This window comes from Protopterus annectens, chromosome 7.part0 (assembly GCF_019279795.1).
Source record: "Protopterus annectens isolate FY-2018-M chromosome 7.part0, PAN1.0, whole genome shotgun sequence".
NCBI lineage: Eukaryota > Metazoa > Chordata > Ceratodontiformes > Protopteridae > Protopterus > Protopterus annectens.
Genome location: NC_056739.1, coordinates 1,094,284,353 through 1,094,308,278, shown reverse-complemented (window position 1 = coordinate 1,094,308,278; position 23,926 = coordinate 1,094,284,353). Strand labels below are relative to the sequence as shown.

General features: G+C 35.5%; 1 protein-coding gene across 1 annotated transcript in view; it reads right to left on the bottom strand.

The window, feature by feature from the left end:
• The window catches only part of NOX5 (NADPH oxidase 5), a 482,672-nt gene that overhangs the window by 436,937 nt on the left and 21,809 nt on the right, over positions 1-23,926 (bottom strand). The gene's annotated exons all lie outside the window — the stretch shown is intronic.

Genomic DNA, 23,926 nt, shown 5'->3' with positions numbered 1-23,926 from the left:
TTACATGAGTTTTAATATCATTAAGCATAGACCCTAGACATGCCAGTGCCCAGTTTCTGTTTGTTGTAATATATATTTGTACTTGTTAATAAAGTGAAAAAGCGAAACTGGAACACAATAAGAGCAAAGCTTCTAAATCCAAACGTGTATTTATTGCACCAAATAGAAAGTAAGCGCTTTCGGCAGAATAAAATTTCCCGCCTTCATCAGACAAACAGCAAGAGAAAATGAACAATCAATTTATATAAGATTATCGTTTAAAAATGACCAATGATGTTAAAGGGCATTTGCTACTAATCAAATACCTTGGAAACCTTAAAGGTATTATTTAAAATAGTATTAAAGTTGTTATTTTCATAAAATAAATAAACAAAAATACGTCACTCGACGTAAATCCTATGCAATATAACCAAATGAAAAATAAATAATTCCTCGAGAACGGAAACAAATTAATATTTTCAAATATACCAAAAGAAAACCTTCGTTCTAAAAAATACTGGTAAAAATTCCTTAAACTAAAACATTACGCTAAATATTTATGCTGTAATAGCGAGACCCTAAATGTTTTAAGATCACATCTCGCTATACGAAAATACAGGATCCTAAACAGACCTAGAAGAATGCTTTCAAAACATTGCGCTAAATATTTATGCTGTTATTAGCATTAAATAAATAATAACAAAACCCTAGATGTTTTAAAATCACATCACATTACACATAAATGAAGAAGCCTGTACAAACCTAGGAGAATGTTTTCAAACCAATCAAGTACTTCTAAGTATTGTGTATAATCATACATGCATGTTTACAAAGAAACTTAAAACGTTCTCACCCATTATAGAAATTAGTTTAAATGGCAGTAAACATATTCCTGACCTATTTAATCTATAAGAATACATTCAATAGAATATATACATAAGAATATCAATAAGAAAGATCTTAATAATGCTTTAGCTAGACATATAATGGAATGCGAAGGGCACAATTTCAGTTTCACCATCTTACATAAGAGGGAACTAGATATAAGGGGAGGTCCATGGCAAATCCAGCTTGAAATGGATGAATTATCCTGGCAGATTCGCACAAGAGCACATACCTTTCCAGGTTTGAATGATGCCATATCCATAAAATGTGTTTTGAAATGGCTTTCCCTTAATAGGTAATTCTCATCCTAAGATTTTGTATTAATGATTGTATGGGCACATATTCTTATGTATATATTCTATTGAATGTATTCTTATAGATTAAATAGGTCAGGAATATGTTTACTACCGTTTAAACTAATTTCTGTAATGGGTGAGAACGTTTTAAGTTTCTTTGTAAACATGCATGTATGATTATAGACAATACTTAGAAGTACTAAATGTCAAGCTTTCAGTCTTTCTGTCTTCTGTAACTTTGATTGACATAACCCCAATTCTACATTTTTTATCTCCATGAAATCCTGTAGGTAAGTCTTAAAAGTGGACAGATTTGTGCATTATTTACCTATGGGTGGTAGCTTATTCCCTCATCTAAGTAGAGATCTTTTTTGAGGAACCTGCAACAGGAGATGTCACCAAACTATTGTGTCAGTCTCCTCAAATATGTATTTAGGACAAACACAAGTAAGCAAGATGAAGTTTGCATTTAAATTATACAAAATGGCCACAGCTTGGTAACATATATAGAAGTGCTGGATTTTAATGTCACTTGTTCCATAGAGAAAAGCAACCAACTTAGCAAAGAAATTCACTTGTACTATCTTAGTTGTAAGAAGTAGCCAGAATAATAAATGACAGTCACAGAAATGTTACAACCACTGAAGCAATTGTGAAGGGCAGATTTCTATAACTAAATATGTAAACAAAAACTATTAGCTTGGTCTTAACATTACATTATAAAGATCAACAGCAACATTAAAAAGTCACTATCACACCTTGATATGTGTTGTACTATTTAAATCACTGTTTATATAGTTTCCCCATTATAAAATACATCAAAATAAGAAACAGACGAACAGCATGCACAAGTTATCATGCTCCAAAAAAGGCTCCCTAACTTTTAAATGCTGTAGTGCAACAATTAATAACCAGAACATAGTTAATTATGGCACTCGTAAATACAAAACATTTATCAGCCCTGACAACTGTATGCAGAGCCAACCATTTAGATAATCTCTACAAAGTTCATATTATGCTACCATCTTCTGTAATAAATGTGGTACGTATGCCAACCTACAAAATGCAGTCCACTGGATGGATTGCATTTGTTATTAAAAGTATTTAGAAATTACATAACTTTGCACTTCCATGAACATTTTGAGAATAATTCATGGGTGATCTCCAGTGGTTACAGATAAATAACAGTATATGGGAGCTTATTAATATGCTTGCCATACTGGTCTCGCTCAAATTACTTTCTTGGTTACTCAAAACTTTCATTTCATCTTTGTGAGGAATATTTAAGTAATGGAAACATGAGGTCATTACCAGCTAAAGGAGATAATTCATTTTACTTCAAAATGCTTTTTATCAATATTACAAAACAGTAGATCTGACATGACAGACAGTCTCACTTGTTGAAAAAGTAATTTGTTGATGCAGCCCATAATGCTGGATCAGTTTCATAACAGTATATATATATATACACACAAAAGAAAAAATGTAGGCTGTATGGATAAACAGTGCTCAAGCAATAAACCAATATGAACGTAAAACATATGTAGTGAGCACTGAACCACAGCAATGAGTAATGCAAAAAATATGTAGTGAACACTGAATATAAAAAATATGTAGTGAGCACTGAAACATAAAAAATATGTAGTGAGCACTGAAACATAAAAAATATGTAGTGAGCACTGAAACGTAAAAAATATGTAGTGAGCACTGATGAAGCAGCTTGACTTCGAAAGCGCTCACCATTACTGTTTGTTACAGTCTGTTCATTAAAGTCTTTTATTAAGTTACTCATTGCCATGGTTCAGTGCTCACTACATATTTTTTACGTTTGTATATATATATATATATATATATATATATATATATATATATATATATACACATACACTGTTTATATATATATATATATATATATATACATACACTGTTCATATATATATATATATTTATATATATATATATATATATATATATATATATATAAAACTTGTTTACACTTCACTCTGCTCCACTACAGGTACATTGAAATCATCACTAAGCACTACATATTTGTACTGCATTCTCAAATAAAAGAAATCAGACATACAGTAAAATCTCCATTGGAAAGGTTATAGAGTACAGATATTTTCAGACACAGTGCATTTTTCTGAATTTCAACAGTGAGGTAATTTGTGGCACAATTTTAGCTTCAAGTTCACTAATTTATGTTTGATTTCCTAATATTTGTTTACAAATACTGCCATTACCCTTTTAAGAGTTAGTATATAAAACTGTTTTCTTCTCCTGTTGAATCTGAGGATATTGATATAAAGATAGTATGTGTATGAACCTTCTTAGAGTGCACCCGCAAGCTTCATTCCCGACAAAGAGGTTTCCTCCTATGGATGCAATACCCATTCTTGGTTGCTTTGCTAATGCTCAAGGTCCTGCACTTGTAAAATGGATAGTATCCATTTTGTAAAGGTGCAGTCTCTCCCCAAAACAACCCCTGCAAAGTATAAAAATCATACTCATTAATTCTGCATACCTTTCATGATATAGTAATAATAATATTTTTAATTTTCCTTTTCATCTTTTAATCCAAGCAGAACAGGCATGTAAATGACTGCTTTAACAATTTTCTTTGCTTCCATAATTCCTTTATTAAAACTTAAACATCTGCAGAACATTTCCATGCTTAGAATTATTACTTCTCTCTGCTGTTACTATTATGTCTGCTAACTTCACTCCCAACTTTATATTTTGTAAATGCTGTGTAGAGATCCCATACTTTTGTTTATATTAAGCCCTTAACTGTTACCTTTGATTTGTTTCCACTTATCAGGAATGGGTCTGTTTTCTTCACTACAGAGTCAGTTATCACCAACAGTTTTTTTAATTTATAATCATCATTCCCGTGGTTATCCTTGCTTAGAGGAGGTTAATTCTGTCTATCTTTTCATTTAATCTTCCTTTATACTGTCATCTGCCCCTTCTTCCACCAAATCCATTCTATTCACATAGTGGACATTGTCTGTATTACTTGAATCATTTCTTAGATGTCGTAATGTTGGGTGTTTAAACTGAGCTGATACAAACACTTCCTAATCTTGACCCAAATCTTTTGTCTTTGTGTCTTCCTTGACTCTCCTATTTGCTTTTCAACAGAAACTGTATGATGACTCCCTGTATGATTTCTCTACATTACCTCCATTCCATCCTTCGAAAAATTTTAATTAGTTCTTGGTCTCATCTGTCACATGTGAGACGCCACCAAAGTTTTCATACTAGTCCTTATTTTGCAGATTTATTTGACATTTGTTTTCCTATTCTGACCTCCACAAGGGAGGGCAGGAGGGTAACGCTAAATCCTTTGGTAACCTTAGACACAGTTGGACCCTCTGTCTCCAGGGAAAGAATGACCTTAACACCCACTTCCTTATTTTGTCTCTTTATAATGCTTTATTCTTTCTTTTCCTTTTTATGTAATAGCCTAACTTTAGTTATCTTTAAGTGTCTTTTCCATTTTGCCAAATTATAGTATATTTAATTTTAGCTGCTGTTTGCAAATAGGCTGTGAAAAAGTATTAGATTTATATGTGGGATAGACTCGGTTTTGTTTCTCGGCAGTCACTCTGGGCCTTCAACATGTCTTTGAAGTAGCATGTCATACCTTCTAAGTTTCCAATTACTAAGTTGTCCTGTGGAGTACATGACATATTGAATATAGGTACATAGCAGACCATAATCCCCAGGGATCACTGCAGTGGCTCTGCTGGACAGAGGCACAGGGAACTAATGGCTCTGCTGGACAGAGGCACAGGGAACTAATCTAAGGGGGCAGCAAAAGCCAATACATTCTGGCTAGGCTTATAGATGCCCTTGGGCAGATAGCCTAGTACTTACCTATGACCCTATGAACCTATATCACAGGATCTTCTTCAAGAGAGAAGAGCATAAAATAGGTGACTAACTTTTCCTGTTATAATTTTGCAATGTGAATTTTACTGAGCAAATAAAAAAACTGCAAATAAAATATTTGATATTGATTGCTGTGATTTACAAGTTTTAACAACTAAATTATACCTTGCTAAATGTATTATTTTATAAAGGAAAATATCACAACATTTAAAAGCTCATATATATGTGTGTGTGTGTGCGTGTGTGTGTGTGTATGTGTGCATATTATGTGTATATACCTATATATATATATATATATATATATATATAGAGAGAGAGAGAGAGACAGACAGACAGACAGACAGACAGATAGATAGATAGATAGATAGATAGATAGATATTCAGATACTGGTACACATATGTGAGCATGCACATATACACAAACACATACATACTTTACCTTTCTGACCTGCTATCCCTATTATTTGACTTTTGACCTTTTATAAAAGTAAGAATGTTCAAACTTACAATGAAGTAACCAGTGTGCAACCAGTCTTGCCATAGTCCTTATTGAAAACTGACTTGCCAACACCATCAAATAACATGCATGGCCATTTATTTAAAACCATTTGCACCTATTAACAGGTTAAAAGAAATTGTAAACTTTGCAAAAAAATAAATAAATGCAACCCCAATCTTCCTTACCTGTGTCTGTCTGCATGGCTGTCATGCACAGCAGAAATGTGATGTAGAAATGCATGCTTGTGGATGCCCATGGTGAGAATAGCTGCTCTTTGCTCACAACTGCTTGCTGTGTCACAAATTTTGATTTAAATACTAATGAGTTCCACTCCAGGCAGGAACTACTAACAGATAAACTAAGTGCTGTAGAGTGACCCCAAGCAGCAGCAAGTTAGATTTATTGTTTTATCCCAATTTGCAGGCAGCAGCAGCCACAAGCTTGTTTTGGACACATATATAAGCCATCATGCAAACTTGGAAGACCTAGGCTGTATTTACAGTTGCATGTTACATGCTTGCTGCAGTGTGCTTATGCTACCTATTACCTGCAGAGCCAGTAGTTCATTGCGATTGCATTTCATGACTGAATCTAATGCAGTTTATTTAAGCATTTTGTCATGTACATTAAATTCTGGCATAGTGTCATACATTTGCAAAAGTGGTTTACAGAAGTACATGAGGGTGATATCAGAGTGATTAAACAAAACTAACAGTGGGTAAATCCTATGTTACCAACACATAGGAATGGATTGTTGCTATTATATAATGGCATTATTTTTTTTCCCAACAAACATCTTTATTAAATGTTTACACATGACATAGGCAATCTTACATTTATACCAATGAAAAACAAACAACATGACACCACTTTAGTTGTAAACAATATACATTACAGACACCACTGAAACAACTGTAGTTGCAAACATTATATATCACTTATAATCTATCCAGTCATTGTCAGTTAAGCATTATCTGTCTCACTGCAAACATTGGGATGGTTGTGTTGCATCCTGATATGAATCGGAACTGCGTGTGTGTGTGTGTGTGTGTGTGTGTGTGTGTGTGTGTGTGTGTGTGTGTGTGTGTGCGCCTCTTGAACCTCATTCCTGCTCTGCATTTATTGTTCCCACAATTCCCATTTTTTCCTATGTAGGTTGCTCACTCCATTTTCTAAAGATCCCAATTCCAGTTGTTTTATCTCTGTTACTATGTTCACTACTTCTAGTGAAGCTGGTCTAGACTTTGATTTCCATTTTATAGTAATTGCTTTTTTGGCAGCCACCATAACTAGACTCAGCAAGGCTTTGCTGTGTCTAGGCAATTCCGATTCTGTATCATAACTTAAAAAAATCATCTCCCAAGTCAATCCAATCTGCTCACCCAGCATCTCTGACAGAGCAGTGTGCAGGGAATCCCTAAAGTCTGCCAGCTCATCACACTCCCAAAAGATATGTTCCCAGCCACCTCTTTCTTGCCCATCATACCTCCAACACTTGCTATCCACCTGAGGAAAACTTCTTTGGAGTCTGGGGTACAAAAATACCTATGTAAACACCTCCAGGCAAAGATCCTAATTCTTCTATACTTTGTTGCATATTTGGGAGATATACGGGTGGCCTAATGGTTAAGGTGTTTGCCTTACAAACACAAAGTGAAAGGTTTGAGTCTCACAAGGGATAATTGGCTGGGCTTAAAATAGCTCGCAAGGGCAGTTAGCCTAGTACTAACCTATGAACCTATATATCCTCCCATTGTCTCTTTGCAAATTGCTTATCCAATCTCTCTTCCCAATCCTTTCTAAGCTCTTTTTTTTAATTTCTCCAAATCTTTTGGGTTTCTAATGCCATGACAAGAATAGACCCCATTCTTAAGTCAAAGTATGATTAAAGTTAGTGAAATTAGTATTGTCTTACCCTGTGATGTCAGCCAAAAGTGCTCTTTGCAGCACCCACAATATGCCCAGTAATGACACCTTCTGTAATTCATATGGCGTTATGTGTATTGGTAGCTTATTTAAATATACAATTAGAACCTCAAATACGAAAAAAAGTTAAAATGCGAATGACCAAAACCAGTCCAGCGTCAGTAGATATTCAATGAAAAATGCTCAGTAAAATGCTGCTAAAATACAACTTAGAATTTGTTGAGAAAAAATGCAAAATGCACTGACGAAATAAAATCCAAACAACTTTATTCCACGAATAGAATCACCACAAGCGCTTTTGCCCGGTATTACCGGGCTTTTTCAAGTGTAAAGATTTCAACTAACATTGAGGTTTATAAACTGGTTATTCAGTTGTTTCATTGGTTGACCAATTAAGTAATTAATTGAATTGTGTTTAGCAAATCCATTAAAGAAACAGATGTTAATGTGTAAACTACTTCAAGCAATACAGCTATTTGAAAACATAACAATGCTTACTGTGTCACTGTTTGCGACATGTTACTTTACACTATATGTTAAAAGTAACCAATTTTTCTTGCACTCTTGTAGTCTCATATGCTTAAGGCATTAAAAAATACGCTGAACAACTGATTGTTGTTTTTTTAAAAACATTACTACACTAAGAATATCATATGTTAACTTACTACATGTGTCATAAAATATGAACAGTTGATGCTCTTCCTTTGTGAATCATAAATAAAGAAAGGCTGTTTATTTACACAAAACAAACAAATAAATAACGATGGCCCTATAGATTAGCCATTGAAAACACAAAACTTTATCAACTAATAATGAATCTAATTTTAAGAAAAGTAAAATAGGGTAAAAATACTAACTAAAAAATGTGAAATTCTACCCTAATATTTAATAAAGTAGTAAAATAAATATACTTAATTATAATCTGTTACTTTTGGTTTAAAGAATACTAACCAAACTTAAACTTTCATTCAAACCAGGGTATTTTGTTGCATTCAATTTCAATTGCCAAATAAGTTCCTTGGTACATAATGCAGTATATGAGACTACAAGAGTGCAAGAAAAATTGGTTACTATATAGTGTAAAGTAACATGTCGCAAACAGTGACACAGTAAGCATTGTTATGTTTTCAAATAGCTGTATTGCTTGAAGTAGTTTACACATTAACATTTGTTTCTTTAATGGATTTGCTAAACACAATTCAATTAATTACTTAATTGGTCAACCAATGAAACAACTGAATAACCAGTTTATAAACCTCAATGTTAGTTGAAATCTTTACACTTGAAAAAGCCCGGTAATACCGGGCGAAAGCGCTTGTGGTGATTCTATTCGTGGAATAAAGTTGTTTGGATTTTATTTCGTCAGTGCATTTTGCATTTTTTCTCAACAAATTCTAAGTTGTATTTTAGCAGCATTTTACTGAGCATTTTTCATTGAATATCTACTGACGTTGGACTGGTTTTGGTCATTCGCATTTTAGCTTATTTAAATATGATGGTAGACTCTTTTTTATAAGACCTGTTGCTCCTACTACAATTGGAACTATTTGGTTTCCTTCTTCCACATTGCTCTCGTTTCTGCTTGTAGATTGTGATATTTTATAACCTTGTGTCTATACACAGGACACTGTAATCACTGGGTGTGGTCATTTCATTGATCAATGCTGTTCTTGTCTTCTTTTCTTGGACTACTATATCTGGTTTTCTAGCATCTATCTTTTGAACTGTTGGTAATGGATGATCCCATGTGATGAAGACTTGATCATTTTCTATGATGCTTTGGCAGCCACTAAGCTCCTTTGATTGAGTCTTATAATTATCATGCAGTATTTTATATGCTTTACTAATTATTCCTTTTTAATGGCAGCGTTTGTTCTAGATTCTATTAAAAACTCTGCCAGTGCTGGTCTTTCCTTCAAGAGCCCCCTATTTCTTTCTGTTTGCCTATACTCTGTTATCAATCCGTGATAGGGAAGGCAATCCAGTCCAAATAAATTCTTGGCCTCTTCACATTCTATTACCTTTCCCTTTATAGTTATTTGCTCCCAATACCTTGGTTCCTTTGCCAGTTTTCTCCAATAAATTCCAGGCCCCTCTTGCCTATTATCTGTATCCCTGACCACAGTCATCCCTATTGGCAATCTCTTTTCTCCATTCTCATGCTGGTTTGGTTCTTAGAATGCTGCCAGCTTGTTGATAATCATATAATGGCATAATGTAAGGAAAAAACAGTCTTACCTTTTCTAAATAATGCCAGTGTAGAAGCAGCCTTTAGTGCTCTCCCACCATTTTCTGCCGATCTGGGGCATCTATGATATGTACACCACACTTGCTCTAAGCCTACAGTAGAGTACTTCTCAACTATCTAAATTTTTCCCAGAATGTCTAGATGTTTGCCTCACACTATTGATTTGCTATTTATAAAAGCTGTTTTTTTTTGTTTGTTTTTTTTTAGGCAAATCATAGGGAACTGAAGTTACTAAATAATGAAAGAGACCTCACTTTGCAAGACAGTGCTAGATATGCAGTGAAGCTGCTTCTAGGTGTGCTTCAGGTATTGACAGACATTTTTTTTTCTTCTCCATGGAACAATTTACTGGTCGGAAGCTTTTTTTTTTTAAACAGTTTCAATTTTCCACTTAACAGCGAGGTGAAAGTGTCTTCAGTGAAAGAACGGTGTTAAACACTTGATTTCCAATCAGGACAATGATTGGTATGTCCAATCAGAGTGTACATTTTTGAATAGTAAATTAGTTTTAAAAAACTAAGGAGAAGAAGGTCAAAAGCAAAGAAAGTTTTAAATATTACTCTTGATTCAATACAAGGTTTTATATCCAACTATATTTTCTGAATAGCAGAAAGTATGAAATTTGTCTGTAACAATGGGTGATTTGCCAGAACAAATAAAACGTTATGTGTGGGACAGAAGAATAAAGGACATTCTGCAAAAGTCTGTAGAGGTATGTATGGTTGGTCCGACAACTCTAACACACCTTAGTGACGGTCATGTTTCTATTAGTATACGTTGGATTTACAGTGGGCATGCTGATTTGGTCTTCCAATCAGCATGCATGTTTTTGAATACTAATAGGCATTATTGCATAATTGATATTATACTATCCAGTTATGCTAACACTGGCTCTTAGGTGCTTATATCAGCTAAATACTGCATGCAGATTACACTTCATTACAAAAAAGAAATTGTGTGTCATGAGCTGAATTTATCTGTTTGCTGTAAGATATATTGGACAACAGTAATACAGCCGAGGATGCATGGTTTAATTTCTCTCATAATGTGTTCATCGTGCTGACCTTGCACAGTCAAACTTATCAAGTTTCCTAGGTTATGGGGCACAGTTCTCTGGAACTTGGCTAGATAGCAGTGTTACTTGAGAATAGGCAGATATACCTGTTTTTCAATATGAGATGTGCCCAAGCTCTCCACGGGTGGGCCCTGTTTCCCATAATGGTAAGTTTTTATTCATTGTTTTCTTTCTATACTGTTACATGAATGCTGATTCCTTTAAGCTTTTTCAGTGTACTGCATGGAGTTATGTGATATGACATGCAGTCCATAATTCATATCCTGCTACTGCTACCATGCATATATATTTGCTGGCAGTTTCACATATAGTGGTTAAAACTAGGCCTCATAATGCACATGGCCTGGACTGTTGCAATGTAGTGTATCTATCTGTTTATTGTCAATGCATTTTAAATATCAGTGTTATAGCTGGGAACACATAATTACACATGTGTTTAAGCTGCCTGGTGAAGGGTCCTAGTAATATGCTGAATAAGCTGCCTGGTGAAGGGTCCTAGTAATATGCTGAATAACATGAGTTTACTGTAGCATAGCTTGTGTCAGGGTAGTAAGGTCAGAAATGCTGTCTGTGTGTATATATACTGCATATGTATGTGTTTGTGTATATATATATATATATATATATATATATATATATATATATATTATTATTATTATTACATAGCTTGTGTCACATACACACATATATATATATATATATATATATATATATATATAGAGAGAGAGAGAGAGAGAGATAAACAGCTATATCTTTATATAAATATAGATATACATATAAATATAAATATCACATAGCTTGTGTCACACTGGTTAGGTCATCAATACTACGCACACACAGACACACACACACACACACACACACACACACACACACACCTGGTGCTGGCATATGGCTGTGGCTGCTACATCAACATATTCTAAAGGAAGAAATCCAGATAAGACTGAATGCATTGAAGGCATGATGAGTTTTTGCACGTATGTTGCCCTCTGTTTTGCTGTCTCATACATGTTGAATTTGATGCTCATACAAATGTCCCTTGTCCTTTTGTGCTATCACTGCTGTCAGTATCCTCTAGTGATAAGATGTTGATTTGTAGCACCCAGGCACTCCACTTATACAACAGGATGCTAGAGATTCTGCAAATACATTGTCTCTATTATAGCAGGAAGCTGTGGCTGTTGTGACAGAGAACATGGTTGAAGGAGAGCTCCCTTGTCACAGTGTGGTGACATTTGCACATGTCTGCAAGCTACATACCCCCTTCCTACAGCCTCCAATGTCTTTGACAGATGGGCGATGGATAATGCTTTGAGGTATGATATTATGCTTCAGATTCTGCTTTTGCTGCCACAACTGCCCAACTTCACCACTAAGTCTGATCTATAAGACCATTTTCCTCTTTCTATAACTTACTTTATCCAACTGCTCTTCTTTCTGTACCCTCCCTCTAGTTCACTACATCCCTCCCCTACTACTATCTTCTTTTGTACCATTATCTCTTCCGACCTATGGTCCCTTGTGCAGTCACCCCTCTCTACTTTTTACTGTCACTCTACTTTCCCTCAATTCTGAACCCCCTGCACTTACACATTTCTTCTTCTAGCCACTAATCTAATTATACCTTGTTTCTTTTCATTATATTACCTACAACCTTAACTTCCTTCCTGCTTACCTGCTGGATTTATTATTGTTGTTTCTCCTGCTACAACCTATTACTATACTTTTTGTATATATAGCTATGTACTATTGCATTGAGTACAGTATGTTCTTCTTATCCATTGTAGCCATAAGATTGTTTTGCTCTTTAATATTGTTAATTTGTCTCTATTTGTATGTATTTGTATTTCTGTTTGGGGCTTTTCCCCTCGGGTCTCCACTGAAAAAAGGGTACATTCCTACCCAGCTGGACCAACCCGGTTAACAAATGCAAAATAAATAAATAAATAAATAAATCTCTCACACATGGTGAACATGAATCAGTGAATGCAGCAGTCCATGAAGTGCTCAGATGTGTCTAGGCCATTGAGATGTGTTCTCCCATGAAAATACTTTAGGAAGGAATGAAAAGTTGTAATTCCATTCTGTGTGTTGCACCTTCACTGAATGTTATAATATCACTGTGTTTTGTCTATATTTTAATCTTATTTATTGAATGTATTTATATATTATCTTTTTATTTATAACTTTTAAATGAATAATTTTAATAAACATGTGTGCTAAATGTGGTTTATCATTGCTTCCCTATGCTCTCCTGTTATCTTGCCTATTCAGTTTCCTAGTTGTGCTAGCAATGTGGTCAATGAATTTATTCAGTAATTGGTCTGTACCACTCCACTGTACAAATAATTCATCACTATATCTACAGTATAATACTATGCTCTGAAAATAGTGGGATGGGCAATATAAGTTCCTGTCTCATTCAACTGTGTCTAAATTCATGAATTAGGGAGCCATAATGACCCCATAGCTGTACCAGAACATTGCCAAAAAAATCCTGATTGGAAGTATAATGCTTAGTGAATATCATACACAATAAGTCACAATAGTTTCAGTATCTTTGTTAGTGCAACACTTTTTTGTAGGATAAATATGATTCCAACATCTCAATATCCTTTTAATGAAGAATCATAGTATAAAGATACTGTATATCCAAAGTCATCAACTTGATATGGACTCCTACGGCAAAGATTTCACATTCTATAAAAAAATCAAAAGAGTCTTGAATAAAAGATGGGGTTAGTTTAGCAATATTCAACCTAATTTCTAAGAAGAGTACAAGAGACTCAGGTTTAGCACCTTTCACAGCCACTGTAGCTCTGAATGGAGCATTTTCATCATCCTTCTGCAGTTTGGGAATGCCAAATAACACCATGTGCTTAAGATATTGATTGTAAAATACTCCAGAAATCAGGGTGCAATATAAACCCATTTAGTTCAGTGCATCATCAAGCTTTGAATAATGGTAGTTTCTTGTCTCTGTTGTCAATGGGATAGCATTTTGTTGTTAGGGAGCCGGCTATGAGCTAGCATGTACTGTTAACACTAACTGCAAGGGGAAGATATAGTCACTAAGTGAACATACTCAAGCCATCAAGTGAGTTGTTTAAATGATTACATTAGAGTGCTTGTGCTGTTTGGAGCATTAGCTTAAATGATCCTCTACTCAGTGCTTGCAAATCCACAACAATATTGCTTTAGTTTTGTTACAACTGACAGTTAGCCAGGGTACTATGGCCAGTGTCTAATGTTTGCAAGGTCAGCATTAAGGAAAAGTGACAAACTTAGCAAGACACTTGTTTACCTTATTAATGACCATGTCACAGGTGTAAAGAAACATTTGCATGAAAGAAAAATTGATTGAAATAATGCTGATAATAATAGTAAAAAGCAATAGGCCTAAAACTGACCTTTGGTGGATTACTTCTTATAACAAGCTGGGTGTGAGATTTGAATCAGCTGCTTGAACATAAACAAATATTTTGCTTAAATAACTTACAACTGTATGCATCAGGCCAAGCCAATTTAGCTGTTGAAGAAGAAATGGCTTTTTGAGGTCAATGAATAGTACCCCAGTGACCTAACCATTGTCCATACCCTTAAATGTGACTAGGAAGGGGCAACAATTAGGCTGCAGTGCTTGCGCCTCGCAGAAAGCATAATGTTGATCAAATATAGCATTAGATTTGGCTGTTGTGGATAGCAACTAAAAATGAGCTGAAGGATTTTATTTGTAAGGGGAAGATGGCAAGAGTTAAGTGGAATAAAATGGGATGAGCTAATTCTTCCAATAGAATAAGGCGTTCTGGGATTACCTGATTTGAAGGGGTATTTCAGAGCTACACAGTTAATGCTCCTGTACATACCACAAGCGGTAACCTATTATTCAAAGTGGAAAGGGATGACGAAACAGGGGGAGCTCAAGAAACAAGGAGAGACTGGGGTTTTGGATGCACACCTCTAAGGAGAATAACAATAATCATACAGAATATCATATTCATAAAGTAGCAGAATGTATTCTAAGAACCAAGCCAATACGGGAATGGAGAAAGGAGATTCTGCCGATAGGGGTGACTGCAATTATTGATACAGACAATACGTAAGAAGTGCTGGAATTGATTGGAGAAAACTGACAAAGGAACCAAGGTACTGGGAGCAAATAATTAGAGAGAGAAAGGTAATAGAATGGGAAGAGACCAAACATTTACTTGGACATGCAGACGAGGAATGAGGCTTTAAAGAAGGCAAGATTTTAATGAGCTATGTAATATCTGACTTGCAGTGACTGGATAAATTATAAGTCATGTATAATGTTTGCAACTAAAATTATGTCAATATGGTTTGTTTTCATTTATATAAATGTATGATTGCCTATGTCATAAGTGATAATTTAATAAAGATGTTTGTTGTTTAATAAAAAATATATATTTGGCTAAGTAAACTTTAAACTGAGATGCATCTGCTTTTTCATGGATTCTGGATAAGTGAGAAAGTAGCATAGTGGAATAGTACAATTCTACATACTTTTTGGTCTCACTTTTGATAATGGGATTACAGTGGAAAGCTTATAGTGGTTTGGAAAATGCCATACACCACTTACATGTTTATTGACTGTGCAAAGGGGATGGTAGTGAAGCATTACAGGCTTTAAGGAGTTTTGTAAGTAACAGATTGGATACTGGCTGACCATGCTGGGAGTTGACTTAACCCACAGGCTGCTGGCTGACCATGCTGGGAATTGAATTAAACCACTGGCTGCAGGCTGACCATGCTGGTCATTGATTTAACCCACTGGCCCATGGCTGACCATGCAGGTCATTGATTTAAACCATTGGCCCTGGGCTGACCATGCTGGAAGTTGATTTAACCATTGGCTCTGGCTGATAATAGAGGGAGTTGTCATGAGCCAATGATTTGAATGCTGAATTGTTGCAGCTCAAAGCCTGAAGTCAAACTGAGCATGTAATATTGTTCTGAGCTTCTGTTTGCCTAAACCCTTAATACTATCAAGTAATCCAGCATAACTGAAACTGTAACACTGATGTTTATCACACAGTTTACGAAGTTATATATTTCCAAACAAGGACCGGTAACAAACCAAGACAGCAGTAGCAGCATTCAGGGACCAGTGCTGCTAAGTCACCTTAGGATAATATCTCCTCAACGATTCCATTTAAATTTCTAAGTGACACTTTCACTATGCTAAGCTGATTGTTCACAAAAATCACTGTTAAGTTCAGCTACAATATACACAAAAGCAAACATGTTGTGTGAAAAACAAATGCGGTATTCAATTTGCAAGTTCCATATGGTAATTCACCACCTGGATTTAACTCTAATATTTTTTTTTTTTTTCAAAACAAGTTTATTGTTTTAACATATAAGAGAAATATCATAACAATTTTATACAAATAATTAAAAATAGGTATTATTATAATATTCAACAAAACAACTAAAGTATTTACAAAGACATCCACTACAATCAGATCAATTAATTAAACTAAAATACTGTGCTATTGAAATTAGAATTTTTTTAACAAATTTTGTAAATTATCCCATACAATAAAATGTGATGTTTTTCTAGTTGTTCTCATTCTAATTGTGCTTATTTCCATATGACACATTATATTCATAACATTTTTAAATTCATTGAACGAAGGAGGTGTATCTGAAATCCAATTTCTAGTTATTATTTTCCTACCCACTGCTAGGATAGACCATAACAAGGGAAGCTTAATCTTTTTAACACATTGAGGTACAGGTGTGTTGAATAATATAAGAGACTTAGAAATAATGAAATTATCTGTAAAAAGAGCCTGCAAAAATTCATTAAACTCTAATATTTTAAAGACATGCAGCCTTCCTTGAAGACTGGGCATCAGGCTGGCAACTCGGCACTGTAAAAATCCACTGCCAATCATGAGCGGACCGAAGTTCTGCTGTGGTGACCCCTAACTGGGAAAAGCCGAAAGACAATACTATTGATATGATTTTAATCTGTTAGTGCCAGCACTACTAAGGAGTCAGGAATCTGCCATTCATCTTCCCGTAAGCCTGAATTAAGATATATATTTTGTGGTCACAGTATGGCACTGACCTAATACCTGTCATAAGGAAGACAATAGTCTGGGCCCAGTATTCTGAATCTGAACATATCCTTCATTGAATGAAAATAACTTAGAAGCGTGGTCCTACCTAAAGTTAAATTAGTAGATGCAGAATATGTGAAGCATATACAAATGTCCTTACACTAATGATTTGAGTAACAGAAGAGTGGTATTCACACATACCTCTCAACTGTCCAGATATCTGAAGCATGTCCAGATTTTTGCCTCATATTTTTGGTTTGCTCCTAGTAAAATGTGTGGTTTTCTAGCAAATCACTGAGGATTGAAGTCACTAAATAATGACATACATTTGTGTTTCAGACTTTATATCCTTCAGAAAATGTATGCTAACACAAAATTTGTTGTTCTAGCAACTTTCTAAGTTTGTAAGAGCAATATTTAAAATCTGTCCCTAATTTTGGGCCTTTGTACCCCCATTATTTTAGGCTTTGTTCAGATTTCTTGTGTTCAGAGGTTGAAAGGTTTATGAACTGCTTAGGAGTAGCCACAGTCTCCTTACCTATTTCTTCTATTACAGTACAACAGCTAAAGTCTTTATTGGTGCTTTCATTCTTCACCACTTTAACATTGTTCGCCCACAGAGGCTCAGGTATCACCATAGTGCAAGGAGATATTTAATTCCAGTCTTAAAGTAGCCCTATAAAATACCTTTATATAACTCTCTCAACTGCATCTTTCACACAGGAAACCAGGAAGATTAGCAGATAAGTAGCTAATAGCAGATATCGCAAAGATCACATTATATCCGCTCTGTTAACTGTTGACTTGCATTCCACTACTGCAAGGATGATACTATTGTGGAAGACAGCTTGTCACTCGTGCACACACACAATACATCTGTTTATTGTTTACAGAATTAACTTCCTATTCTTATCCTGTCTTTTTCCCCACCCCAAAACTGGAAAATACCATTGCTAATTAACTCTCTGAATGCCCAAGCATGTTTATTCTACAAAGCTGAGCAATCTATTTATTCATTTATTTATTTATATTTGCTTACCAGGGTAGTGCATTAATCTCAAAGGACCATTTGCAGGCACAGCCCGAGCAATTAGGATAATCCACCACTCAGTTTAGATAGAAATGGATTTTACTTGGTGGGCAGTAAAATAAGTAACGCATACCACTGTTTATTAGCAGAAAATGAACACAAAATATGTTATTAGGTCCTTTGTATAAGTCATGGGCCTATCAGCATGCTGGTATAAACAGCTTTCTTTATAGCCTAGCAGTATTCTTTAATCTTTGCATTATTAAATGTAGTAAATACATTTTATTGCTATATTCAGCTAAAAATTGTCTCAGTATGGCATTTCATCCATAATCACTCTACCAGTACATCACAGTACTGAGATAGCAAGCAAATTCTTGTCAAAACATGTTATAACTCAATAGAACACTTCTAAATGTGTACATATCTGAATATTAACCATAAAGGTAGTAAACAGAATGAACATATCTAACTGTTTAAAATATGCAAATTACAGGATGTCTGTGCCCCTAAAATTAAACAACATATCCATCTATCTGAACCCTCCAAAATATAATTGCTTTTCAAGCAAAAAGAGCAATTAATACAACCCAGGAATATCATCAGTTTAAGAGAGTTAACTCAGGTCCACAGTGAAATGAAAGTCTGACACTGCTGAATCATAGTTCTCCAGAACATTCTGTTTAAATGTGCAGTTTCTTGAATTCTGTACTATTATACTGGAACCTTGTTTTGTGGGAACAAAAACCCTGTAGACATCTAACTCCCTTTATTTAATTAGTCCAGCTCTCAAATAACAGTCTTGCAGAAGAGAGAAAATATTTGCTCTTGTGCAAAAGGTATCTCATATGTGGATAAAAATGCCAGACCTGAGGAATGACAGTTTTTGGTTCGGTGACCTAGTGTTAAAGTTTACAAATAAATATCAAAGAGCTTTACTTTTAGTCTTGAGTCAAGAATGACACTTCAAGATGTGCAAAGTACTGGTTTATTCCATAAACAGTGTTAGGAGACTGCCTGCCAAAATTTTCAAATCAGTCTCAAAGAACAAAGGAAAAAACACTACATATATACTTTTCTTATCAGTTTCATGCATGCAGAACTTTGACGTTATATTACTTTTAAAGAATCAATGCATTTAAAAATGTCCTAATTTCTTGTGATTACCTCTTAGAGCTTTACGTGAACACTTGACAAATATGCCTTTTAAAACATAGACCACCTGGTCTAAGAATGTATCTTTTAACCTTGTAACATTTAATACAAGTACACACTATTTTATAGACATCCTTATGAAGACTCATCCCCCAGCCTGAGAAGGCCAGAGAGTACTGTTAATTAATCTGGTTTCAAAAGATCCCTGGCACATTTTTTTCTTTATTAGCATTCTGAAACTATGCTCTTTAGTCACAGTATAATACAATAACATCCCTTAAATCTTTTAGCACTTACTTCACCTTTAGCTATCTGTCAGTACAAACAGTGAGAGCGCAATTGTAAGAAATATAAAGCTACAATGTATGTGAATCTATATTTTGCATAATCATGCATCTAATTTTCTTTTTTTTCTTTTGATATAAACACATTATAACATTTTATTTGACTCTTTTGTGCAGAAACTTCAAGTTAATATGCATTTTGTGAAGAATACTCATGAGACATAATATTTTTCCATAACAGTCCTTCCCCATTTGACACTATAAGTTTACACAACTCACACAATTATATCTTAATTTTTCTTAACTTGGTAAAATATGCTTTAACATCATAGTGTTAGTCATCTACAGTGATTCAATTTTCAATTACCTTAAGTTCATTATCAGATACTTTTATAAGCGGCATCGCGCATGCAGTTGAGGTTAAGCATTTTGTAATTACAGCCTTTAGAACAGAAAATATTAAAACAGCTAAAAGAATACCAGTTACTGTAATGATACCTTGTAATATGAATAAATACTGAGCTACCTTTGGTGCTCCAGAATTTTAAGCCAGTCCAGTTGTATAGTATAATAAGAAGGAACACCAAACTTCCAACAGGATACAAAACAGCATCCAGTTTATTAAGCGCTTTCATCTCTGAAAGTTCCGAGACTTCATCAGAGTAAACCAAAACATATTTATGCTATTAGGAATCACAACAAAAATAATGCATTATATAAACATTCAGTTAAATGCAGGCAGTTTGTTAAGTTCAAGTTTGGTATTTTAGAAGCTATTCAGAAGACCACTAGAGGGGGATGGTGGAAACTTCAAATAGAATGAAGTGAACTCAAATGGCAATTTAAATTAAATGTGACTGTAGAACCTGGCAGTAATGAAAATACTTCAGTTTTACCAATACTAAAAACAAAGGCTTTGGTTTGGTAGATATGGTTCTGCCTTCCAAAATAATTTTTTTTTATGGAACTGTATGTTTTTCTTTAAGGTTTTTTCTTCAAGCTTTTTAAAAAAATGTCTTATTCCTTTAAATGTGTTTAATTGTTTGATTAATAGTACTATATAACCATAGCCATGTGGTTTTGGTTTATTCTGATGAAGTCTCAGAACTTTCAGAGATGAAAGCGCTTAATAAACTGGAAGCTGTTTTGTATCCTGTTGGAAGTTTGGTGTTCCTTCTTATTATAATATACAATTGGACTGGCTTATAATTCTGGTGCAGCCACAGGTAGCTCAGTATTTATTCACTTGTTTTGAAGTCTGAGTGCCTTCTTTTGCATTTTTGATGCATACCTTGTAATATACTGCTTCCCAGGTTATCAAGTACACTGCCCAACCATCCAAAAAGTGCTTACTGTTTAGATGTGCTCTCCATGTCCTTGGACCTCTGCTCCATGAAACTGGCCAACTTTTTTGTTCATTATGATAAACACTAATATAATAACAACAATGACTTCTTATGAGAGCACATGACTCCTCTTTGGCAGCTAGCATTATGTTGAGTGCCAGATGATTTCGTAATACCACAGTTCGAATTTTAGTCGTTTTTTGATTTACCATTCTGATGTGATGTGAAGTATGCTTTGCTACCTCCTGAAGAATTTGAGCAAGCATGGTGATTTTGAGCATTGTCCTTTGCACTCCATACCCAGGAGTAAAGACTGAAAATACTTGCTCTGTTCAGTGAATTGCCTATTTATTTTTCAGTCTGCCTGCTGGAGGATTCTCAAAATGTTGAATAGCAGGACTAATATCACCCACAAAACAACATTTAGACCAGTTTGTAGGCAACCAGGAGTAGGCATGACCACCACAAATGTAGTAGCGATCTTCTATCATGCCCATGCCATGCCCCCAGTCATATCATTTTAGGTGTAAAGAGTTTAACTCACTTTCATGTCTAGTGTCATTGCATTTCATTTGCTGGTTCCCACTGGTACAGTTAACATGTTTCTCCATGATTTGCGGTTGCAAGCTGAAGAGACACAACTTATGAAAAGTCAGTCACATTATGCCAAGTTAGATTTATGTCACTGAGATCCTTTTTAAATGTTGCCTCTAATGCAGGGATTTGAATCATGGGAATCCCTGCCTTAGAATGATGAGGTATATGTGAACACACCCAACAGCTTGTCACATTTACATCCACAGTATACTGTTGAAGAACCAACAGGAAACTGTTTTTTTTCTTGACCATTTTATAAAGGGAAACAGCAACAAAAGCAAAGCAAAAGTACCTGTTTTCAGTGGATTCATCATGGACTGCTGTCTGAGTTGATTTTTCTCTTTTAATCCTTTACTGGGGCAGATGATTCATCCTTTGCACTTTGATCTTTTTTGCTGACAAAGATGAATTATCTGGGTCTGCCACATGGCAAATCTTTTTGCAATGTGAAAAATGGATCGACATCGGTAGTCCTGCACAGTGAATGGCTGTAAAAATTATGAGCAGCAACTATTACTGCTCAATATCTGAGTTGTTTGGCTTCTGCTACATACCTGCAATCAACTGCATTACTATCTGAGTTAAGTACAAACTTGCAGTGTTAAAGATTGTACTGCATTTTATTTTTCTATTTAATTGTTTCATTGAATATTGTGGTCTGTGTCTCTCTGTAGTTATTTATTTTTCTATTTAATTGTTTCATAGAAAACTATGGCCTCTCTCTGTCTCTGCAGTTAGTTTCCCACCTGCCCTTCCTGTTCTTGTTGTGGTATTAATCTTGGTGGCTTTGGAGTTGCCCGTCCCTCCTGTAAATTTGTGTTTGAACACTCCTCCTGGGTCTGTCTCATTTGCTCACTCAATCGAATACAGTGAGATCATATTTTGACTTCAAACACTCCTACCAGTCCCATCTGTTCAGCTCTATCCCAGCTCTATTCCACTCTAGTGTCACTAGCTCATTCTACCTAATACAGACAGAACATTTGTGAAGGGCAAGCTACTTAGGTCCTTAATTTTGAATTATCTTCTGTTTCTCCTTTCTCCCTTTCCACTTTCCAAAAAAAATTCTAAGCTTGTTTCCTGCCTTTCCTGTAACTAGTCTAGTCTAGATACAGATTTGCTGTAACCAGGACTGTTTGTAAGCTTCTGAGCCCCCAAAGCCTTTCTGTGTTGGAGGGAAGCCTTCTAGCTTATCACTGGGAGTGGTAAGCACTAGGTAGCCTATCTACCACAAGAGTGGTTTCTGGCCCAGAAATTGTAGTTTATTGGCTGTTTGGCAGTTTTTCCATCTCTTTCAACTGACTGGTTTAAAAGCCCGCATTTGCACTGGTTTCCCATCTTTCCTGTAACTAGTCTAGTCCAGATACAGATTTGCTGTATCCAGGACTGTTTGTAAGCTTCTGAGCCCTCCAAGTCTTTCTGTGTTGGAGGGAAGCCTTCTAGCTTATCAGTGGGAATGGCACGTACTACGTAGCCTATCTATCACAAGAGTGGTTTCTGGGCTAGAAATTGTAGTTTATTGGCTGTTTGGGCAGCTTTTCTATCTCTTTCAACTTTCTGGTTTAAAAGCCCGTGTTTGCGCTTGTTTCAAACCTTTCCTGTAGCTAGTCTAGTCCAGATAGAGATTTGCTGTATCCAGGACTGTTTGTAAGCTTCTGAGCCCCCAAGCCTTTCTGTGTTGGAGGAAAGCTTTCTAGCTTATTAGTGGGAGTTGTAAGCACTAGGTAGCCTATCTACCATGAGATCCAGGTACAGATTCTTAGTTTTAGCACTTGAATTTCCTTATTCATGCTCAGCACTTGTTCAGAACTTGTTGTTAGCACTAAATAAGCTACATATTACTACAGCACTCAACCTTCCTCTTTACCTAGAGGAAAACAGTTTTTGTACTTACTTTTCTCACTTGCTTAGAGGAAAAACAGCTCTTATACTCACTTTCCTCACTTGTCTAGAGGAAAGTAGTTTTTTATTCAGGCATGTCCAAGGGTCAGTTTCCAGTGTTCTCTCCTGTCTCTCTGATGAATCTGGGCATCTTGGGGCAATGTAGCAATTGCCTCATGTACACAGACAACCCTCTCCTCCTACCACTCAACACCACAACCTGTGAGAGATGCACTTATCTAGCCAAACTGGAGGTAAAGCACTCTCCAACCAAGACTGAACTTGACAGTCAAGAGGAGAAGGTAAACACTTGCACCACACCACACTCATCACATAGTTCCACTAAACCTACACCACCAAAATCCACACACAGAAACACAAAAACGTTTGCAGAGGCTCTCAATAATAATCTGCTCAAGCAAAAGGGACCTCCAAAGCATAAATGCAAGCAACCTCCACCCCCAACACAACCCAAATGACACATAGCCCACAGATTCAGTGTGCCAATAAACCACAGCCCATAAGGCAAAACAACATACCCAACACACTAGTCATAGGTGACTCTATAGTCAGGCACACTGATGTCCCACTCACCAGGCTAAACAAGGAGAAGGTTATTGTCAGCTGCCTGTCGGGTGCCAGGATCCGCCACATAACCCACGCACTCAGGTCACTCCACAACAAGTACAAATATGACTCTGTCATTGTCCATGTTGGTGTGAACAACCTGAGACGT